This window comes from Oratosquilla oratoria, chromosome 5 (genome assembly GCF_046742065.1).
Source record: "Oratosquilla oratoria isolate Oo_2021 chromosome 5, ASM4674206v1, whole genome shotgun sequence".
NCBI classification, from domain to species: Eukaryota; Metazoa; Arthropoda; class Malacostraca; order Stomatopoda; family Squillidae; genus Oratosquilla; species Oratosquilla oratoria.
In genome coordinates, this window is record NC_134781.1 from 63,123,184 (window position 1) to 63,145,683 (window position 22,500).

The 22,500-nt window shown below is 38.3% G+C and overlaps 1 protein-coding gene across 1 annotated transcript in view; it reads right to left on the reverse strand.

Annotated features, from left to right (window-relative positions):
* CARPA (Carbonic anhydrase-related protein A) overlaps positions 1–22,500 on the reverse strand; it is a 377,394-nt gene that overhangs the window by 269,590 nt on the left and 85,304 nt on the right. The window contains exon 2 of the mRNA XM_076185298.1: positions 19,982–20,029. The gene's annotated coding sequence lies outside the window, so the exon portion shown is untranslated. The remainder of the gene's footprint in view (positions 1–19,981; positions 20,030–22,500) is intronic.

The window sequence follows — 22,500 nt, forward strand, 5'->3', positions numbered from 1 at the left end:
ATTAAATCATTCATAACTTTCAACATCAACATCGTAATACTGTCAGCACATGGTGAGGAGTATAAGGAAAAATATTGCATCACACGTATATTTCCCATCACAGCATACAAGATAACAGAAACGATGAAACTAAACTGAGATGAGAAATTTCTAGCATGAATGAAAGCGTTATGTGTCTTACTACATTGCCTCTGACTCAAGCGGTGGGCGGGGACCTGGGATGGCCTTTCGTCCACAAAGAATTAATATAAACGGGAAAAAAGGTATAGGATGGATGTAGGATGGGTGAAGGGCGGGTGTATGACTTGGCTGGTCACCTCCCTTATAAGGTTAAAAGCTTATTTTGGTATATGTATGTATGAAAGCATTATCCCATTCAATATAAACTCAGGCTGCAGTAGAGTAGAAGTAATTGACCTACGGAAAGTAAACACAGAACTGACACTAGTTTATCATATGTGCTCTATGAATGTGTCTCAGTTAATATTCAGAGGACAGTGGTCGTAATGGAGGTGGGCTTCTGTGGACATGTAGAAATATGTCACTGGTGCAGTGAATTCATACACGCCAAAGGAAACGTCTAGATGAAAACGTAATATTCAAATAGAAAATATCGCATCTCTAGTAAATGAATTATGTAACTGAAAATACTGCGACAAAATCATCTATAGCCACATTAAATGTTATTGGAAAAAAATATAAGTAAATGTCTTCTAGTTGTTAAACCCTGCAATTAATTTGGTTTGTCAAGATTTTCATTCATGAAATGTATATACATCTATCTTCGGTAAAAGAGTTTAAGAATCATTATGTCGAATCGAGACCACGGTAAGCCATACACAGTTCAAGTCTTATGTTACAGCAACTTTACTTCAGTGACCAAAGCTGTACGACTTTAACTACAATAAAGGCTGTAGATCTAAGAAAATAATCAACCATAGTCTTCCTCATTTTATTTAAGTCCCCCTGTGCTGAATAAAATAGCCATGTTAAATTGAATCCACCGTACCAATCGGCTTAAATACTTAACCGTAGGGAGAAAATGTATTCCAAAGTGCAAACGAAGTTCAAATAATTTGGAGCTAAATTCATAGTGATACACTATTTCTCTAACCTTGTGCTTTGATCTGTGGATATTAAAGCATGTTGCTACACTGTAATATCCTGTGGTTTGTCCTCGTTTCAGCTATTCCTTTACACTCGGTATGAAAGTACACATTTCAATATATATTTGGGCCCAAGAAAGCATATGCTACATACTGAGTGAATTGGTTGTAATAACATTGTTGCATGACGATTGAACAAGTGAATTATAATCCGTCTATCATTATATATACATATTTACCCTCTTTTAACCGCAATAGATCTTCAAGTGAGTAAAATGGTGAGTTTTTAGCCAAAACGATGTCGACGAGCTAGATAGGTGGTTGAACTAGTAAGCTAATACAATAGATACACTTTTCGATGCACATAAGAAAATAAGAACGATGGAGATTGCAACAGACCATAAGGCCTACACTAGGCAGTTCCATGTCCATTACCACCTATCAACTCCAGCCATAACGTTACTTAACCTTCTCTTAAAACAACTAATAGCTTATACGCTTACTACGTGGTTACTAAGTCTTTTCCATTTGTTAACAACCCTATTGGTAAACCAGTTTTTGATGGTTTCTTTCTTAAAACTTAATTTTTTAAATCTAAATTCATTACTGTAAGTTCGGTTCTGGTATCTTAATATGTTAAAGTTGTCTGCATCACCATTTTTAAAGCCTTATTCCACTTAAATACCTCTATTGGATCAACCCGCACTCATCTTTCCGGAATCTAAGTTAACATGTCTTTGTCTACGTAAGGTAAATTTTGGAGCCTATGCATCATTTTGGTCATTCTCCTCTGTACTGATTCCATTAAATCCATATTCATTTCATAGGATGGAGACCAAAACTGTACCGCATAGTCAAGCATGGGTCTAACTAACGCCGGATAAAGTTTGATAACTACATCTGCACCTTTGTAACCGTCCCAGCAATAAATCCTGATGGGCTGTTAGTTCTATACCTGGCGCTAATGCATTGCTTCCTGGATTTAAGGTCAGGATTCACTGGCACTCACAAATCTTTCTCACACTCTGAATCCCCTGAAAAGGTGTCATCTAAAATACACATGTCTTCTGGTTTGTATAGACTTACATTTGACACACTGCACTTTGAGATGTTGAAGTTCATTTGTTATTTCACCGACCATACAAACAATTTGTTAAGAATTCCTGCAGTGTTCCTGCGAATTCCCCTGACCTAGAATGGCGTCCTATTTTTGTCTTATCCGTAAACTTACTAACATCACTAATAACCTCACTGGCCGAGTAGTTTTAGTATAATATAAACAATAATGGAACCAAAACAGAGTCCTGGGGAACTCCGCTAGTAACATTCCCCGACTTGGATTTTACACTGTTAATGATGACCCGCTGTTTTCTGTTACTATTCATGCCCTAATTAATTCAAAAACGTCCTCCTATGCCATGGGGTTTTACTTTGTATAGCAGTGTTTGGTGGGACATCCTGGTTTGGTGTATATGTTGATATTTTATCATACAGGCAACGATATGTCTCTTAATTCTGTTATAAAAGATATCTACATTTCAGCCTAGCTTTTACGATTCAATGTTATCAGTAAAAAATATATACTGGTTTACATGCGCAGACTAATAAGAATGAATTATGAATAAGCTACTTAATCTTTCCATTATTGTTATAATTTCTATCATAAATCATAAATGTTCCCGATTGTAAAGCACAGATAATCTTTACTCTAACGCAGAGATAATCCTGTTTGGTATAATAAAACTATGATAGTTGTATTTAATATTTATGATCTATATTTTGCAAAGTTAAAGACCATGAGCTTATTACAATGGTGGATAATATCTTTCATAACTCCTTTATATACCACATATATACATTCTGGTTAGGTATTTTCTTTTAACTGATTTATGGAGACTAATTTCTTACCAATACTTGATAAATAAATGATCACTGGTTTGCTTATATATACACAAGGTAGTGACTTGTCACCTCTGATTGGTTGGAAACGTGAGGTAAGAATATTCCTTTTGTTCTTCTTAAGTGCAGAAATTGTCGATTTAATCCTTCTTCGCTGACCTTTGAGTATTCTACATGCCAAAGGGCCCTTTCCCCCATATAAAGGGAGTGACCAGCCAAGGAATACACTCACCCTTCACCCATTTCATATCCATTCGACACTAATTTATTTTCCCTTTTATTTTAGCTCTTTGTGGATGAAGGGCCACTTCTGTTCCAGCCCATATCTTCTACAACAGGTTCCAACAACTGAAGTTGGTTTATCTCCAATACTTCATTATATGACGACCCTAACCTCTCATTTGCTAGTAAATTTACATATCAGACAATAAGTCCCTTTGTTTGCGTTAATTTATCATCCTTTCACATCCACTCTCCACCAACACCTGACAGACAGTCCCCTTGTACTAGTCGTAATATTATCGACAAGGATAGAAGCGCTGGTAAAATGGCTTGAGTCTGATGTCTTTGGCTTCTGCTTAATCAATTCTAAGAAGGGTGTGAAGGATCATTAGATTCCTTTGGACTGCCCCTTTCGATGGAATGACATTTTTTGAGTGAAGCTCTGAACTGACGAAACTAGTTTGGTTTCTCCCGTATTTATGTAATGTTCAGTTTCTGGCTTTTTTTTGGTCACCAACCATGCACATAAGAACTTATATATTTGGATATATATTCCTACAATAATGAAAAATATGACGTCTATATTTATCCTTACAATGATAATATCAACTTCACAGAAAGGTATAGAATACACGTCTAATACACAATATATATGAAGCGACATTTTTTCTTCAATTTGATTATTGATGACGTCACATCGTCGTTTCTCATACCCGGGAATCCCCTGGTAGTGGTGCCCATTGAGTCAGTGAATTATATGAAAGGCGACCCTATAATCTGTATGGAAAATGATACTGGATAGTTAATTTCTTCCATGTGGTGAGTGGAATGATGTACGAAAGGGAGAACTTTGCTAGGTCAAGTAATAGTTACTAGTGACCTCCTAAAACAGTTTCCAATAACGTATAGTTCACGGCCTCTCGTGCCGCTTTCCACTTGTTGGACGCAAATCCTCGACATGGTATGACATACTGACTAGCTGTTCCCTTTTGATGACCGAAAAAAAATCAATTTTGTAACTGATAGAAAAGCAGTTCTCTTCATCTCCAAATTGTCATCAATAATACCAAGTTCATTAATTTTCTATGTTCAGGTTTATGTATGCAATAACGTACGAAATAAAAACATCAAACGCAATCACGGACTACATTCGACATAACACCAAGTTAATTTATATCTTATATTGGAATGCATATTTTCGACAGCAAACGCTGCAAAACATTAAACACCAACATGCCTTTTATCTGGTTAAATGCATAAAAAATATGCGATTTTTTTCTCCTATAATTCATTCTTTAAAAAACACGTTCTTTCAATCTTCAAGAAAAAAAAATCTTAATCTTTCGAAGTTAAAAGGTTCTTGCATAATCTGAACCCTTGCACTAGTTCGAGCTGGAGTAATAACCGCGCTGCTTGCTCCTTCTCACACACTCTCACTTATGATATTCGACTCGCTAAAGGCAACTTAGAGAGAACGGGTGAGAGGGTGACAGCGTGCGAAAGATAAATCTGGGAATTTCGCAGTGAGGTTCGGAAAGGATGCTGGATGATATCGACTGGATGCAGGTGGAGAGGATGAAATTGGATGCTTGACGCGTACAGCGGAAGACAAAAGTCATGTCGTCCTTTGCAGCAAGAGGTTGAATGATATTGAGTGGAGGCAGGTGGGGAGTATGCAACTCCATGCGTAACATGCAGAGTGTCAGACAAAAATAATTACGCACTTTGCAGCAGTCGAATGGCGAGTAAAGGTACAAGGTACAAGGCACAAACTACATAACCTATTTAAAGGTCAGGGAATTTTACCCTAGTTACTTTAACCGTGTGGTATTAGCCGGGTTGCATATGTGACATCAAAATGATGTTAATCGAGATGAACTCTCCGGAGAAACGGGACTTTCTATTTTATAATATTGTTTGGTGGGCACAGGTGACTTAGAAGAGAATTTTTTTTTTAACTGTATATGTAATGAACAATACGAGATGACACGTTTTGTCATTTCTTTTTGGTGAACTCACGTAGAGTATGTGATACCTTACAATGAACATGAAATCGAATGATTACGAACAGTTTAGAATTATGAAGAGAGAAGTATGGGAATACCATGGTACATATAGGAAGATGAAGTAGGAAGAATAAAATACAAATAAAAGATAAATTCTATACAAAGTAAAAATGAACCCATTGACAACAAAGCTTAAGCTGGATTATAGTAAACAGAACATAAACAAAGGAAGGCATTGAAGCGAGTTGTATCTATATAAGTAAAAAATAAACTGACCCTTCGCGTTTGGTGGTAAATCGGTAACACCGCCAACTACGGAGAAGAAGAAGAACTCGAAGAAGAAGAAGAACTCGAAGAAATCGAAGAAGAAGAAGAGGAAGAAGAAGAAGAAGAAGAAGAAGAAGAAGAAGAAGAAGAACTCGAAGAAGAAGAACTCGAAGAACTCGAAGAAGAGGAAGAAGAAGAACTCGAAGAACTCGAAGAAGAAGAAGTAGAACTCGAAGAAGAAATCGAAAAACTCGAAGAAGAAGAACTCGAAGAACTCGAAGAAATCGAAAAAGAAGAACTCGAAGAACTCGAAAAAGAAGAACTCGAAGAACTCGAAAAAGAAGAACTCGAAGAACTCGAAAAAGAAGAACTCGAAGAACTCGAAAGAGAAGAACTCGAAGAAGAACTCGAAGAAGAAGAACTCGAAGAAGAAGGAGAACTCGAAGAAGAAGAACTCGAAGAAGAACTCGAAGAACTCGAAGAAGAACTCGAAGAACTCGAAGAAGAACTCGAAGAACTCGAAGAAGAACTCGAAGAACTCGAAGAACTCGAAGAAGAACTCGAAGAAGAACTCGAAGAAGAACTCGAAGAAGAACTCGAAGAACTCGAAGAAGAACTCGAAGAACTCGAAAAAGAACTCGAAGAACTCGAAGAAGAACTCGAAGAACTCGAAGAAGAACTCGAAGGAGTGGAAAAGGAATAAAATGTTGGTGATAAACAAATGACGGTCACAATGTATTATACGTAGAAAGCACGCTTAGCTACTTTGCTTCTTAAACAACGTCACAAAAAAGTGTAACCCAATACTAAAGAAGTTAAAATACTTGATGAGACAACCGCGCCACTTACAGTCACCAAACCATCTTTCCTAAAAATGGACTAAACACACCTACACGCTTTCCTTCCCTTGGCAATACATTTCGTTCGGACAGTAATACCTCCCTATATAGCTAAAACATGCAATTTCTAGATTAAATGAAAAGATTTTTCGTTCCAAGACGAAACAGAAACGAAACGTGATAAAGTCTAAAAGAATTTTATGCCTCAACTCTGGTTTTGAACGAGGACATGTACTCAACTGCTGCTCTCTCTCTTGAAAATACCTACTCCATCTTTAACCCTGTGTGTGTGTGTGTGTGTGTATGTATGTGTGTGTGTGTGTGTGTGCGTGCGTGCGTGTGTATGCTTGTATTTACCTAGTTGTATTTTACGGGAAGGTGAGCTATGCTCGCGCGCGCGCGCGCGTGTGTGTGTGTGTGTGTGTGTGTGTGTGTGTGTGTGTGTGTGTCCATATGTTATTAACAAGGTATATAGATCATTAGTTTGTCCACATTTGTAATATGCTGTATCCGTATGGTCACCATATCTCATTAAAGATATTTACAGACTGAAAGAAGTACAACGGTGAGCCGCATAATCGATTCCGAATATCAGAAATAGATTATACAAAAACGATTGAAACATCTGAATCTATTTTTTTTCTAAAAAAAAAAAAAAAAAAAAAAAAATTACTCGGGCAATTTGATACAGGTCTTTAAGGTTCTAAAGGGAATTAACAAGATCAGAACTAACTAAATTTTTACACTGAATGCAAATCAGACAAGAAATAATGGTCTCATACTGTCAGGAAGTAAATACACTTTGGAAGTGGATAGAAAACAACTTCGCCAACCGTGTAGTTAATAAACGGAATAGATTTCCTGCAAATGCAGTACAATGTGGTACAGTTCGAGGTATGAAGATCCATTTAGATAAATACCTAAGCAATATGCTGTAATGCCTGCTCTTTATTTTATTTTAATTTATTTATCAATCTAATACTGATTTATTTATATTATTTATAGTTCTTTTTTTTTATAAATTATCATATATTTCTTATTATATATCATTACCTACCTGTTTATTTTACTTGTTCATTTATCTATTATTCTTTTCGCATTTAATCTAGTTATGGGCCAAAAGATCTCCTGTCGGCATGTAATCTTTTGAATGTGTTTGTGTGTGTATGCGCGCACATATGTGTGTGTTGCATCTGTATATATACTTGTATGTATATATATTTTAGCATATGTATATATACTTGTATGTATATATGTTTTAGCATATATATATATATATATATATATATATACATATATATATATTTATATATATATATATATAGATGTATATATATATGTATATATATATATATATATATCTATGTGTGTGGGTGTGTGTGTGTGTGTGTGTGTGTGTGTGTGTGTGTGTGTGTGTGTGTGTGTGTGTGTGTGTGTGTGTGTGTGTGTGTGTGTGTGTGTGTATGTGTAATTTTATATGTCCGTGTGACCGTACATGTGCGTGCACGTATTTCCAGGTGTAAACAAGCACTAACGATGAGATTTTATCCACAGTGTCGACCCAAAGCCACTGAAGACGCAGAGATTGTGCGATAAACCGTTATCTCAGAGATTATCGTTGTAAGGAATGTCGTATACAATTAAACCACAAATGACCAACGCACTCTTGTAAATGCTCGCAGGGAACAGTTGCAGGCAAATTAAACTGTCTTTCATTAGCGAATGTAAAACCTGGAAGATAGTATCACATTACCATTGTGTTCTAAATAGTATACTACTGTAGTATACATAAGTATGCAAACATTCAATCAAGGGAATTGGTTGAAGACATACGATATAAAAGGTTTCCTGTCTAGTACGACGTAGAATACATGATATGTAAATTAAAGACATTCAGTGAAACTGTGATTCATTAAGTGGTGCACGTTACGGGAACCTCTGACATACAACATAAAGAAATCCCGTGGGACGGTTGTCGGGGAGGCTCATGAACCCAGCACCAGTTTCCAAAATACAATAATACTTCTATCTCCAGTTAGAGGCTCAGGATCGATAGCCCGATACATACATACATACATACATACATACATACATACATACATACATATATATATATATATATATATATATATATATATATATACATATATATATACATATATACATATATATATACATATATACATATATATATATACATATATATATATATATATATTTATATATACTGTATATATATATATATATATATATATATATATATATATTATATATATATATATATACATATATATTCTTGAACAAAACAATAGGTGATTCCGAGGACCATGTTTGGCCTCTGTGGAGCCATGGATATTCGGTTAAAGATACTCGAAACTGCAATAGGAAATAATCTTCGATACAGAGTAATATGAACTCATGTGAAAGTAGAAGTTACAAATGGCGTACATGATTATAATTGGGAGTTATGTACGGCCAACATGTGCTGTTAAGAGAACCTTGTTGGGAGAAATTGGCTGCACGTGTAAAGAAGACAATTTGTGTTGTCAAGGTTTACGCAGCGGGGTCTGAATAAGGGGAGGTCATAAATGTAAATAAAAGGGGATATACAAGTATCTACTATATCAAGATATATCCAGCAACTCACCTCCTAAAATATAAATATACAAGAATAAATCCTACTAAGTTAACTGGCTATGCATATAAAGTTACCTACGTTCTCAATACATTTACAATAAATTTCCTTAATACCTCAAAATATAATGCACCTGGGTTGATTAACTACATTTAGGATACCCGGGCTAAAAGCTTATATACATCTATTCTACATCACGCAAGACAATAAGCTTAAATTAAATTCTATTGAGTAAACTTCACTCGAGTCGAGGTTATCAAGGTATATGTAATAGTTGTGCAAAACTTAAGCGAAGAGGAACGAATCCTCTTAAAAGTAGGAGCAGATACAAAACCCGCACATTCAGCTATGTTTACTGAAACAGTACAAATAACATGCATCTATGTTTGAAATATGGTGAAGAGCCTAAGCTAGGAGGTGTCCAACTGCTGCCGAAGTCATCATCTTTGCCCTGTGTGCTTGGCCTGTTGAGGCAGGTAACAGTCACTATTGGTAATAGGAAAATGCGAGACCAATGTGCTTCCGATTGTTCCACCAGCGCACAAGTATGTTAGAAAGTTGCTGTATTTTTACATAAAGAACAAGACACACTCGCCAATTACCGGTACATGTTTAATATCAGGACTTACATTACTTACACGCGTACAAGTAACAAGAATATCAATTGCTGCCTAGAGTTTCAATGACTGGAAACCCGCAGCTCCTCATTGGCTAGCGATGATCCTTAAGCCCTTCCATAGAACTCTCTGGGGAATAAACTTTGGGTCTGTCTTGTATAAATGTGGGACTACCTCAATATCGCCAAGGGAGGAAGGGGCCAGTTGCCGGATATAAGCTTCCCTTATATGAAAAGGGAAGGAAATATAGTCAAAGAGGATAAGACATCCTGTATCCGTTGCGGAGACAAAACATCATTCCCTTGAGGCTCCACATCCAGGTGTAGGCGAGGATGTTGACGGGTTTGGAGATGGGTAGCAAGGAGATGATTTTTATTGACGTCAGCCTTGCATGACTTCCTTAAAGGAACAGTCAGTAGATTTAAACCATACAAGACTCACAAACTTCTCAAATTAGAATAGAATACACCTAGATTTTTGAACTTCAAGTGATTCTACAAGCCACTGAGGGTCAAATGACAAATATCCATCATCATCTCTGCTTACATGGGAGTACAGATATGTAATAAAGTACAATTATTTTTTCTATTTTTGACTAATTTCAACCAAATATTGATCATGCAATTTGGGGGGGAGGGATGAGGGAGGGAGAGGAGGGGAGAGGATTGGTGAGGGGAGGCTATTTGCTCTTCAGACTCAATTTCGTCGATGTTCAAATAATGGACATCACAATACTTCCCAAACCAAAAGAATATTGTACACGCGCATATCAAATACGATAACGGGGCTTTTACAGTGCATTTCCTCAATAAAGACTCCCCATGTTATGTTATTATTTTTTTCTTTCTTTTTTATGTGATAATACCCGAGTGATACTACGCTGCTGGGTCACTCTTGCTGTGTCATTTGCATCAAACAATTTATTCGGTTCTTTATGTACTTCTATGCATAGCAGAGAAATGCTTGTACTTTCATTCACATTTGATTACCAATATTCATAGGTCTGATGCAGCTTAAGTGTGCATGATGATATTAGTTTTAAATTAACATCCATAGGTCGTTCCAACGTTCAATTTGTAATTTGCAATGTGCAATCTATTTTGGGCAAAGGTAAGCTCTATCATGTTTTTACATAAAAACTCAATCCCAAGGATAACTACTAAAGCACTTGTGCAAATGTCAAATAGAAATTTAGTGAAGAAAAAAAGAACAAAATATGAAAGTAAAACCATCCTTCCATGCCAAACATTCACAGCTGTTGATAACGCTCAAGAAAGTTTTCGGCATAAATCACTGATAATACCTTTGTAAAAATATATTTACATAGATTATTTTACTTCTGTGCATTTTGTGTACGTGTTTGCGTGTTTCTGTGTGCGTGTGTGTGTGTGTGTCTGTGTGTGTCTGTGCGTGTGTGTGTGTGTGTGTGCGTGTGTGTGTGTGTGCGTGTGTGTGTGACTGTGCGTGCGTGCGTGTGTGTGTGTGTGTGTGTGTTTGTCTGTGCGTGTGTGTGTCTGTGCGTGTGTGTGTGTGTGTGTATTCACCTCGGATCTGCTGCAGTCTCTGTCGAGACAGCCAGACACCACCCTACGGCAGTGAGCTCAGAGCTCATTATTTGCCGATCTCTGGGTAGGTCTGAGACCACTCACACACCACACACCGGGACAGCAAGGTCACAACTCCTTGACTAACTTCCCGTACCTACTCACTGCTAGGTGAACAGGGGTTACACGTGAAAGGAGACAAACCCAACTTATCTCCGCCCGGCCGAGGAATCGAACCCCGGTTCTCTGGCTTGTGAGGCCAGTGCTTTACCAATCCGCCACCGAGCCGTGTAGTGTGTGTGTGTGTGTGTGTGTGTGTGTGTGTGTGTGTGTGTGTGTGTGTGTGTGTGTGTGTGTGTGTGTGTGTGTGTGTGTGCGTGCGTGTGGGTGTGTGTGTGTGTGTGTGTGTGTGTGTGTGTGAGAGAGAGAGAGAGAGAGAGAGAGAGAAAGAGAGGAAGAGAAAGAGAGAGAGAATATTCCCCTATACCTTTGATCCCTATAACGAGCAGAAGCGTAGTTGTGACCTAAACCGTCATTTCTATCATCGGATTACCTTACAATGATAAAGTCCAAAAAGGCAACAGAATGTTTGGAATTACATACGAAAAAAAAAGAAAAAATCCGACAAATTTTTCTTTCCTAACTGTCGTGTGAAACGGAAAACTTCGATCACGAACGAAGACTTGCGTAACAAGTTGTGTCATACCTTTATGAACAAGAGGGAGTTAGCCATTTTTCAGACGAATTTCCATTTCATATCATTCGTATGTGGAAACTTTTCGTCCCCACCACCCCAACGAGGAAGTTGAGCTTTCCACTCTGATGGGCTCGAACGCATTTTGAAATGGGAATGACCCATTTCTTCGACTTCACGAAATTTGGGTCGAGGGGGGCTGTACCTACTCTTCTTCTTCTTCCTCTTTTGTTGGTTTTTCTTATGAACGATCCCGTTTTCACAGTTCCTTGGATTTTTTTTTTTCAAAAAGATGAAAGACGGGGCTAATGACAATCACTAGTAACCATTAAGGACCGAATTAATAGACAAATCTAAAATAAATGACTATAATTCTTAATATATACAAAGGAAGAGGGTCAGAAGCTTTCACGAAGAGGAACATAGCCCCTCCTAAAGCAGTCACCTTTGACCTACGCGCTTGTACTACTAGGGTAGGTAAACAATCATTGCTGGAAATCAGATAGGAGTGCACGATTCGAACCCACAACTAAGCAAATGTGAGACTAGCACGCTTACGATTATGCCACCAGAGCACCTCATAATGTACAAAATAACACTAAGAGTATAAGCTATCAACCCATCAGTATTTGTAAACGCTAATCTACTCGATAGCTACAAAGGAATAGAAAATGTTTTGGTAGCAATTGGTAGTTTGATGTATTCTATTATCGATTGTAAAGACCTCAGCAGTATTAGAAAACAAATGAATTAAATAAGATAAAACCAAATGAAATAAGACAAAGTAAAACAGAATAGAGATAGGACAACGGACAGTAGAGTTAGATGAATTCCAATACTGAAGCCCAAGTTGAATCTTGGGGAGGCTGTAAATCGTGGCTGCTGAAATTTATGGTTCATCATGTCCCCAGACAAAAACGAAATTGCATAAAATCCCTCTGCATCCGCTAAATCCTCTACGATTGGACCGTCCCTCCTGGCGACATAAATACAGAAAGTGTCCAATATACAAAACCTACAGTTAAGGCGAACGAGCTGCGCAGTTCGATTCCACAGACCGATACGGAGACAAAAATATGTGAGGACCGGGGAAGCAAAGGAAAGGTGCTGAAAGCGCGCCCGAGCGATGTTCATCTTAACTGCTTCAATGCGGCGGCGCGGCGGCAAGCTTTTCACCACGCCGAAGTGCTGGAAGGGTTTATTCACCTCAGAAGCTGAATCCCAACTTAAACGGAGTCTAGGTACACCTAAATCCACTTCAGTCGAATGGCCGAAATCTCGACGAGATTAAACCGGTTGATGTTTGACTCGGGAGAAGCCGCGCACCACGACACTGGATTGAAACGGTTCAAGTCTAAGCAAAGTTTGGGAGCTGGTTCTCATTTCTATGCAGTGGTTGGTCTGGGTTCTGCCTATTCCACACTTGTACGGGCTTAAGCAAGAATCCCTTGGCTGTGTGAACCAGTGAGCTCTGATTCCTACTTTCCCCTTTATGAGTTTCTTTGTACACTTTTCCTCTTACCACGACAACGTAAACACAGCACCAGCGATGCCGCTAAACCGAGATATATCTTCCAATATACCATTAATATAAATTTGATATTTCCGTACTTATATATTCATGAGCAGGTATGCTTCTAAAAGGTTACGCCAGGATTTAAGAAACGAAAAGAGAGAACGAGAGGGAGAGGGAGAGGGAGAGGGAGAGGGAGAGGGAGAGGGAGAGGGAGAGGGAGAGGGAGAGGGAGAGGGAGAGAGGAAGAGGAAGAGGAAGAGGAAGAGGAAGAGGGAGAGGGAGAGAAAGAGGGAGAGGGAGAGGGAGAGGGAGAGGGAGAGGGAGAGGGAGAGGGAGAGGGAGACGGAGACGAAGACGGAGAGGGAGACGGAGAGGGAGAGAGAGAGGGAGAGGGAAGGGGAGAGGGAAAGGGAGAGGGAAAGGGAGAGGGAGAGGGAGAGGAAGAAAGAGAGGGAGAGGTAGAGGGAATTAGAGATAGAGATAGATAGATAGATAGATAGATAGATAGAGAGAGAGAGAGAGAGAGAGAGAGAGAGAGAGAGAGAGAGAGAGAGAGAGAGAGAGAGAGAGAGGGGAGGCAGTGAGAGAGAATAAGAGAGAAGTAATAAGAGAGAAAGGGGAATAAGAAACAGAGAACAAGAGAAGAAGAGGGAAAGAGAAAAAGGAAATGTGAGAGAGAAAAGGAAAGAGAAAGATTGGGAAGGAAAGAGCAAAGGTGAGAACGAAGGTGAGAGAGAAAGGGAAAAAAGAAGAGAGAGAGAAAGAGAGAGAGAGATAAGGGCAGAGACAGAGAAGGGGAGAGAAGGAAGAGAGAGAAGGGGATTGAGGGGGAGAGAGAAAAGGAAAGAGAAAAAGAGAGAAGTATAGTGAGGGAAGAAGAGAAACATGGAAGGACACACAATCAAATGGTGACAAGAGAGAGAGGAATACTCGAGTGAAAGAGAGAGAGAGAGAGAGGAAGAGAGAAGATAGAAATCAAACAATATATACAATTTTCTTTACAGGAAGAGCAATATTCATATTTGTTTGCTTATATACTTATTTGTTTATTTATTTATTTGTTTATTTATTGAATGCACAACCTTATTTCACTTCTGTCTCTCCTTCAATTCTCTCAGAGCGAACGTCGTCTCTGTTGGTAATATATTCAGACTGTCGACTGTTCTATTTGGGGAGCTGAATTTTTTTATGTCTTTTTTGTCCATTATATTTTTCAATTTGAATTTATGCCCTCTCCTTTCCTCCCGTAAAAAAAAGTAATATAGTCATTGTTCTCTCTAAGTACCTAAATGTCCTAAATGCATTTGCACTCTCGGAAGGCAAAGTCTCTTCTAGGCCCTACTAGGTCGAACTAGGTTGTTGTCTAAGTCATTTCAGAAAATCTATCAGCCCCTTCCAAATCGGTTAACATTTTTTCTTTTATTTAAACTACCGTCTCTCTCTATCTATCTATCTATCTATATATCTGTTTATGCCTGTGTGTGTACGTGTGTGTGTGTGTGTGTGTGTGTGTGTGTGTGTGTGTGTGTGTGTGTGTGTGTGTGTGTGTGTGTGTGTGTGTGTGTGTGTGTGTGTGTGTGTGCGTGTGAACATAGCATACTCACGGTGAAGCCACAAAGAATTCATAATTCATGTATTTCCAAAAGCACATCCCTGTGATAGCTATCGTATGCACTCATTTTGCAAAGACCCTATCCTCATTTCCAAATCTATATAACTGGGTCAGATACTTTCATTTATGAGCATATGATATAATTCAGTTATGCTTTCTTCCTATACCAGACCCAGCATGTACTATGAAGTGAATGGACTGAAAATGAATCAAATCTTGTACAGACTACGTAGCAGTAGGAATATACTAAACAAAACTAAGTTAGATATATGAACGAGTAAATAAACAAAAAAATAAACAAATGAATAAATAATAAATAAATATATATGAGATATATAGATAAATTTGTCTAATCGGAGATGCTCCATATATTATTTTTCTATACTCTCTTACTTTCATCTAACGGGCATTTGACATATCAGGCCCAATAAAATATCTAATTCGTTTCGACATCTCTTCGAAACTGAATTAATTTTCTGCTTTTCACCGTAGTCCTTCGAGCACTTATTTCTGCATATCGGTATATACAGTCTACCCATTTCTCTTTCCTTCCATGTATATTTTTCTCTATTTGTGTACAAACGTGTGTGTGTGTGTCTGTGTGTGTGTGTGTGTGTGTGTGTGTGTGTGTGTGTGTGTGTGTGTGTGTGTGTGTGTGTGTGTGTGTGTGTGTGTGTGTGTGTGTGTCCCCGTATACATGTTTATGTGCATGCGTATACATTTGTATGCGTATATATGTATGTATGTTGGTACATTGTGACAAGTTGATATATAAAGAAGTCACGGTCTAGTTCCGAGTTACTGAGTTTATTCCTGACCGGTTTCGCTCTATGCTGAAGAAGCATAGAGCGAAACCGGTCAGGAATAAACTCAGTAACTCGGAACTAGACCCGTGACTTCTTTTTCCACCTTCATCATATGTATGTATGTGTATGTGTGTATGTGTACGTTCGTGTGTTTGTGTCTGTGTAAGAGTGTATGTATGTTTGCCTGTGTGCATACGCTCGAGCACGTCTTGATAATATAAAAGGAAAATGATCGTAGCGGGTATGAGAGCTCCGCTTTGAACAAAATTACCGGAGGCAGTGACCTATTAACTAATTATGAATGGGAGGACCATTTTGCGACTCACCACTTCGAAAATGGATAATAAATCAAACGGGGTCATAGTTTAAAGTTTGTTTGTATTCGATCACGAAATATTGTGTTTAAAAATCATCCCACACTATTTCCTTCAAGTGAGGAAAAAGATCTGCTACTTTCTTGGACTGATATCTCTTTGTTTAGAACACAATGGAAAGCTCAACAGTATTGGACCATCTGGGCCCTATTAAAGCTGTCCAATCAACTGGATATCCAAATCTAAACGAAAGGATTGGTCTTTGTTCCAGAAGTCTGCGTTGGTGGATAGGATAGTCCATTAAATTATGATACAATATGCAAGGTTACTTCAACCGCAGAATCAGAGGAGGGATCAAGGAAGTTAGTGACAGAGTTTGAGAAGGTGTGTGAAAGAAGGAAGCTGAAGATAAATGTGGGCAAAAGTAAGGTGATGGGATGTACAAGGGGAGAGAGTGACAGCAGGCTGGAAGTGAGCATTAAGGGTGAGAGACTGGAGGAAGTGGATAGTTTTAGATACTTGGATGCGAATGTGGCAGGAAAGGGAGGAGTGGGGGTGGAGTTAGAATATAGATTGACAGAAGCGAGTAAATGCCTTGGTGGATTAAAAAGTGTAATGAGAAATAGATATCTGGGAATACATGCTAAGAGGAGGTTATATGAAGGAGTGATTGTGCCAACAGCACTGTACGGGGCAGAAACATGGAACATAAGAGAGGAAGAGAGAAAGAGTTTGAATGTGTTTGAGATGAAATGTCTGAGAAGTATGATAGGGTTACTAGGCTAGATAGAGTGAGAAATGAGGAGGTGAAGAAGAGAACATGGATGGAAAGGGAGCTGGGAGACATGGTTGATGAAAGAGTATTAAGATGGTTTTGGACACATGGAAAGAATGAATGAAGAAAGATTAGTAAAAGAGGTGTGGAAGGCAGAGGTGGAAGGAGTAAATATGAGGGGGTGTCCTAGGATGAGATGGATGGATGGGGTGAAAGGGGCGTTACAAAAGAGAGCAGTGTCTGTTGAGGAAGGACGGGAGAGGACAGAAGATAGGGGTGAATGGAGAAAGGTTGTGTATGGATGATGCTGTGATGCATGAGGAGGAGTGGGTGGGGGATGGGTGGTGAGGAAGTATGTATGAGAAAAAATTTGACGCAGTCCGAGGGGATTTCTCCACATCTTCTCCTTTTCTGCATGAGGGGACGGAGAGTGGGGCCGCCGAATTTATGAAGCGGCCTTGCTGTGGATATGCTGTGTCTTGCGACACTGCTTCTGACCCAGGGCAGTGGACAGGATGCAGGGAGTGGAATATGTAGGGGCGGAAGGGGTGGGAGTGGTTTCTATGCCTTTTTCTTTTTGTCTACCCTCCTGTGTAAGGGGGAAAAAGCCTTTGGTATATGCATGTATGTACTTCAACCGCGTAATGAAAAATGCAACTTAGTCATTACTGATCCGAATGATAAGTACTTGTTATCAAGGGATCCGATATGCAAATGATCACTTTGTACTACTGCATTGTAGATAAAAAAATAAAAATAAGATAAAACAGAATAGAATAGAATAGAATAGAATAGAATGAAATAAAGCAAAAACAATAAATTTAGATAAATTCCAATTCAACAATAAAGCAAAGTGATGAAGTAAAATACAATAAGAGACAATAAAACATAATTAAATCAATAAACCATAGAATTAAAAAACATGATCCTTATGTGTCACAGCAAAGCAATGTGTATAAAGAATACTGATATCAAACGAATTATAAACAAAAAATAAAATAATAAAACTGAATACATGCAAGATAAATAATTAAGTTGATAACTAAATAGAAGCCATAAACAAATAAACAAAATGCAAAGAGGCAAACTGACACACAAACATGAATATGAATAAATAATACAATAGTTGTTGTCTCGAATTTTATTGAGCGAAATGCGGAAGCTTTTTCGACCCGCGCAATCGCCAACGATCCCCTGGCCTTTAAAGAGATCGGAAGTGTTAACTGCGTTGTATCAATATGGGTCTGTTCATATGTCATTTAATAGCTGGAAGAGATTGTGGAAGGAATCATTCAGTGATTATCAACTTTTTATTTGTGAAAAAGCTAGTGAAAATTGTCAGATAAACGAGGGAGAGACGGTGAGAGACATAGGGGAGAGAGAGACAGAGAAAGAAAAGGAGATAGATAGAGAGAGACAGAGAGACAGAGAGCGTGAAGGGGCGAGACGAAAAAGGATGTATGAGCGAGGGAGGGAGAGAGAGCAAGGGAGGGAGTGAGAGAGAGGGAGGGAGCGAGCGAGAGAGGGAGGGAGAGAGAATGAGAGAGGGAGCGAAAACGAGAGAGGGAGTGAGGGCAAGAGAGAGGGAGTGAGCGAGGTAGGAAGCGAGAACGTGGGAGGGAGCGAGATAGGAAGCGAAATAGGAAGCGAGAACGATGGAGGGAGCGAGGTATGAAACGAGAACGAGAGAGGGATGGAGCGAGAGCGAGAGAAGTAGCGGGAGAGACAGAAAAAAGAGGGAGTGACCGAAAGAGACTGAGGCAGAGATAAAGATAGAGATAGAGGTAGAGAAAAGGACAGAGACAGACACACACACACACACACACACACACACACACACACACACACACACACACACACACACACACACACACACACACACACACACACACACACACACACACACACACAGAGAGAGAGAGAGAGAGAGAGAGAGAGAGAGAGAGAGAGAGAGAGAGAGAGAGAGAGAGAGAGAGAGAGAGAGAGAGAGAGAGAGAGAGAGAGAGAGAGAGAGAGAGAGAGAGACATGCTTGTCAGTCCCTAGGGGCACCTCCAGATGAAGTAGAGAAATGTTGGTATGTTATGAAATGGTCGGTGGGGAGATGATTCTCTCCCTCGTCCATCTCAGAGGACCATCACTATTCTCATATCATGACTCAGAAATAACGTTATATAAAAATGAATGCATATAAAAGGAAGAAATGGCTGATAAATAATTGAACGAACAATTACTAAAACTTTAATAACGGGAAGTCGGCAGTGCATATCTAAACACAAAGTGAAATATCGAAATTCAGTACCAATAAAATATAAACAGGCCGAGGTGCCTCCAGCCACAAGTTATCTCTCATTCTTTAAATTATTCTGTTGAGTCGAAATAAAGTTTAAGAAGAGAGGAATGAGGTTCTCCAGTTTGTATGAGCGTGGCACGTAGAAGAGCGATGTTCAGGTAACGCATTTCGTTGAAAAGTACACTTGTCACATTTTTCTTTGAAACGTACACTAATCACATATTTCCTTGAAATAAACATTTGTCACACGTTTCCTTATAATGTACACTAATCACATATTTCTTTGGAATATGCACTTATTACACATATTCTTGTAATATACATGTATGATGGGAATTTTCTGCCTCCGCTAGTCCTCCATCGAAAATGATGATTATTGTTAGTTGTTGTACGTAAACCCAGCAAACTATCTTAATACCAGTCCATCTATTAACTATCATTTTGACTATTAGGATGCCTGTAGATTCTTCCTAGAACAAGATTAATACAATTGACAAATAATGATAATATAAATATTTAGTCTTTTTCACCCCTTGCTCGCCCTGTAAGGTGGCTTGGCCTGATAGCCTTTGATGCTCCTTGAGTAGTCAAAATATTGTACCTTTTTTGACGTCACGCGCTGACTGCAGTGGGTATGAACCACTGTCTTCTCGCATAGGTGACTACGCTTTACTGATTCATTTGTGTAATTCTACTTTCCTGAATACACAATTCCAACTAAGACATTTATTTACATATTTGTATATCCTGACGACTCAGGTTATAGACAAACTGTAATTGATAAAGAAAACTGAGGAAAAAAAAACAAAAACAAAAAAAAAACGTAAATTTAACTTACCTGATATCCCATCGTAGGTCCACCATTCTTCCCAGTTTCCGTGTAAACCTGTAAATGAAAACAAAACCTTTAAATGTTTCAATAAACAATGCAGCATTTTTAAAGAAGAACAGGTGTAAGAAGTAGAATGCTGAAATGGAAAGCAATTTAAGATTTTAGCGTGAGGCTCTAGGCTTAAACGAGTCAAACTATTTTGTACTAGAACAAATGAATACAAAACTAGATGACTAGATATCTAAAGAAAGAAAATGAATAAATGAATAAAATAGAATAGATAACACCAATAAGAAAATAAATAAACAAACGTATACATATATTAGATAGATGAATTGACATATATTTTGGTAAAACAAATGAATACAAAACTAGATGACTAGATATCTAAACAAAGAAAATAGATAAAGGAATAAATAGAATAAATAAATTAGATAGATGAATTGACATATATTTTGCTATAACAAATGAATAGGTATAAATAGAATTAGCAGATAAAATAAACAAGTAGATAAATTGGTAGGTTAAAACATGTATAGATAAATTTGATCAGATTAATTGGATATTAGTATATCTATTACGTTAGAATATATATATATATATAAATAAATAGTGTGATTGTAATGAAAATGATAAAACTTTACATGTTGTCCATATGGAAAGATACGACTTTAAATGCTTCACAAAGAACGTAGTCCCGCCATAAACAGTTTTCAGGACTGTGAAGGTCGTTCCTGCTGGATCACTGGTGCCTCAAGTATCTCCATTGCCTCATGTGCTTAAGAACGTTGTACAATTGAGTACCACTTAGCAGTATCGAAGAAGATATATATTTTTTCACATTAGGGAACCAGATGATGAAAACTTACATTTACAGTGAAAGACTCCTTACGAATATTATATATATATATGTATATATATATATAATATATATATATATATATATATATATATATATGGAAGAAATGGGGAAATTTTAGGTGGGGCTGATCGGGCTCCGAAAGGAATAAGAAAAGCACATCTTGTTTCAAGACAGTCACCGGTTAAAGAGACAAAATATACGTAATGAAATTTTACAGTTATGATGTGGGAAAAGTTGGTATAAGTATGCGACACACAAAAGAGGTTAGGAAAACCCTTCGTTCAGAAGTGGACTCCTTACATATAACTGACGTTCGTTTGACCGTCACGATACCCATCAGGGGAGGTTAAAAGAAAGGCTACATTAAGTAATTTAACGAGACACCTACATTCGTAAACGATACACCTACATTCATAAAAAAAAAATTGCTTCGTAAGTATTGATTACATTACAACAAACTATTTTATATAGCGACGAAAACGCCTTTCATTCCCCAAAAGAGTTCAAATCTTGAAATTTATTTTTTCCAGAAATCTTCCCACTCAGTGACTAAATGTAATCAGGGTCGGGGAAATTATCGTTGATAAATTTAATCTATTACGATCTTTGCACTGAAGACGTTTTCTAGATTAAAGAGTGAGTGCGTGGGGAGATGAGGGGTTGGTGTAACTGACAACTTTGAATATATTTGTTGGAGGAAGGAGACAATTTCCTGTCGTAAATTCTTCCATTTCGCTTTTATTTTTCTTGAATCAGTACGCAATTCATTCTATTATGTTCTTACGCAGATGGATATTCAAGAATAACCGATAGACAATTTTAGCTCGTAAGTAAAACAGCCCACATTTCATTGTATCCAAAAACTGTATTTGCTATGAACTTCGTTGCACCTGCACAGGCACACAGTCATAAAGGAAGTCAAAATGAATGACAGTACAAGGGTAATCTTAACCCATTAAACTCCGATGACAATATTCTTGTCATTTGGTCAAATAAAACAAAAAATCATAAAACACCAAAATGTTTGATCAAACACCAGAAAAATACGACGTCAGTCGCGAGCGAAGCGAGGACTGACGTCGTATTTTTCTGGTGTTTGATCAAACATTTTGGTGTTTTATGATTTTTTGTTTTATTTGACCAAATGACAAGACATCTTGTCATCGGAGTTTAATGGGTTAAGCGACCTGCACCTTGAAACTCATAAAAGCCATCTTCACCTCTGCAGGCCTTTGCGACTGGTGTCTTTGTGTCCATATAAGCGTCTCTTGTATTACAATTTCCCAGCAAAAGCGATGTATATATCCATACATTATATCTATATGGACATTCGCATAAAAAAGTAAAGACATAGGCAGACTAACGCACAAATGGAGGAAGTGAGGGAGAGAGGGAAAGGGGGAAGGAGGGTGGGAGCGTGGAGGGAGAGAGGGAGGAAGGGAGGGCGGGAAAGAGGGAGGGAGAGAGAGGGGGAGGGAGAGAGGGAGGGAGGGAGGGAGGAAGAGAGGGAGGGCGGGATGGATGGAGGGAGGAAGAGTATTAGGGAGGGAAGGAGGAAGGAAGTGAAAGAAAGAGGGAGAAAGCGATGTAAGGACGGAGAGGAGAGGGAAAGGGAGAGAAAAAGAGAGAATAAGAGAAAGTGTAAGAGAAAAAGTAAGAGAAA